Source organism: Atta cephalotes (assembly GCF_000143395.1).
Source record: "Atta cephalotes unplaced genomic scaffold scaffold02804, whole genome shotgun sequence".
Lineage (NCBI taxonomy): Eukaryota > Metazoa > Arthropoda > Insecta > Hymenoptera > Formicidae > Atta > Atta cephalotes.
In genome coordinates this window covers 1-1,878 of record NW_012132868.1, presented here as the reverse complement: position 1 = coordinate 1,878, position 1,878 = coordinate 1, and the positions used below count along the sequence as shown (strand labels likewise).

The window sequence follows — 1,878 nt, the reverse complement described above, 5'->3', positions numbered from 1 at the left end:
TATATTTTCAAATAAAGAACATTAATTTATTATATAATATTTTTGTGTGCAACACACAAAATGAATATATAATACCAATTTAACAGTTTTTTGTTTTTTAACTCAATTAATTTACATTTCATTTTTAACTTATTTTAATAGAATTACTTTAGTTGATTATCTGAATAATTCTAAAGTAGTGAAATTGTTGAATAACTATGAATATTTTACAATAAAATACATTATTTTCGATTAATCTTATGTAACTGGCTGCTAATGCGTGTAGCATGATAAAGTAGAAATATTTTTCTTGATCAATAAAGTATTATGTCATTATGTATACCGAAAGATTTAGTCGAGAATTGTTATTAAGCAGATTAAAGTATTGAATATATGACCAAGTTTGTAGAAAAATAAAAGTACCATCGCACATGCCAAACACTCTCTCTAAGAGAAATATCATACACATAAATCAAACTTTATTAGCTTTTAATTTAAAAATTTTTTTCTATTGAGAAAAGATAGAATCTTGTTTCGTTTTTTGAAAAATTTTTGGAAAAAAATATATAATACAAAAATACTATTTGTACATTTGATTACATTTTATCGAATTTTGAGACAAAAGACTCAGCTACCATTGTCTTACGTATTATTGCAGTAATATAACATTTCGCCTTGTTTCCACTTTTACTTTTCTATAATAGCGATTTTATTTTCATCTTTTAATTTGTTACATCTTCAAGTTGTTCCAGAAAACTCTTTACCTGTATCAATGATATTATACTTCTCATTAAAATTTGAAAATGATTATATCGAAAATAATGTAATTTGTAAGAAGTTTTCTTGGGAGAACGTTCATAAATAAACTATAGGAACAAATGATTAATTTCATACTAAAAGCAATTTAATAGATGATCTTTTCTCACAGGGAAAGTCGAGGACTTCTTTCGTGCAGTCGCAAACACTTTTCATAACATCATATTTTCACTTATTTCAGTCTAGTATGTACATTCGTATGATTTGCTTAATATTGACAATTGGAGATTCAAGTTAATAAATTACACAATGCTAATATTTAAGTTAAATTTTAATATTTATTTTTTTTAAATCTTCTAACTTTGCACCACTTGTGTTGTCAAAAGAATGTATTTAAATTTAATACAATAACAATATGTTCAATTATTTGAATATTTTTGAAATTTAATGTATCAACATGCACAATTACAATAAGTAAAATAATAAGAACAATAGAAAATAATTTTGAACAATTTTATTTATTATCTGTATTTCTTTCCATTAATTTAATAGTATCGAATCCAATTCTATTCCATTTAATATCCATATAATACATTGCAACATTATCATTAAAATTCTCTATATTTATAATCTGTTTAAAGATTATACTATAGATGGCACATTATTGATTTGTATAATAAATAAATGTGAAGTAAGAGAATGACGCGCTGACTAGCTGCAATGAAAAATATTTTCTTCAAACGTTTGAAATATATTATCGAAATATATTAGCGAATAAATTTTGATTTAATTTTTACCGTAGCGAAACCTTCTAAGGAACCCACAAATAATCCACCAATCATTATCTTAAAAGTTTTAGTGCCTCTTTGCAATAAGAACAATATTAACTTTTGCACATGTAAGGGAACTACATACCAGTAACCATTGTATCTACGAAAAACGATTAAATCAATCGATGACGATACAATCAATCGATAATATATATGATAATATTATATGATAATATTGTGATGATAAAATAATTCATAGATATTTTTAATTATCTTGTAAATATAATGTATAGTTATTTTATGAAATATTTCAGTTTTTGCTACAAATTTTGTACTATTAACTCTAACTTGTATTGCAAAAATTTTAACTTTC

At 23.5% G+C, this 1,878-nt stretch overlaps 1 pseudogene; it reads right to left on the bottom strand.

Moving 5' to 3' along the window:
• Positions 1-614: 614 nt before the first annotated feature.
• On the bottom strand, positions 615-1,665 carry LOC105625556 (annotated as a pseudogene).
• Between the last annotated feature and the right edge of the window lie 213 nt (positions 1,666-1,878).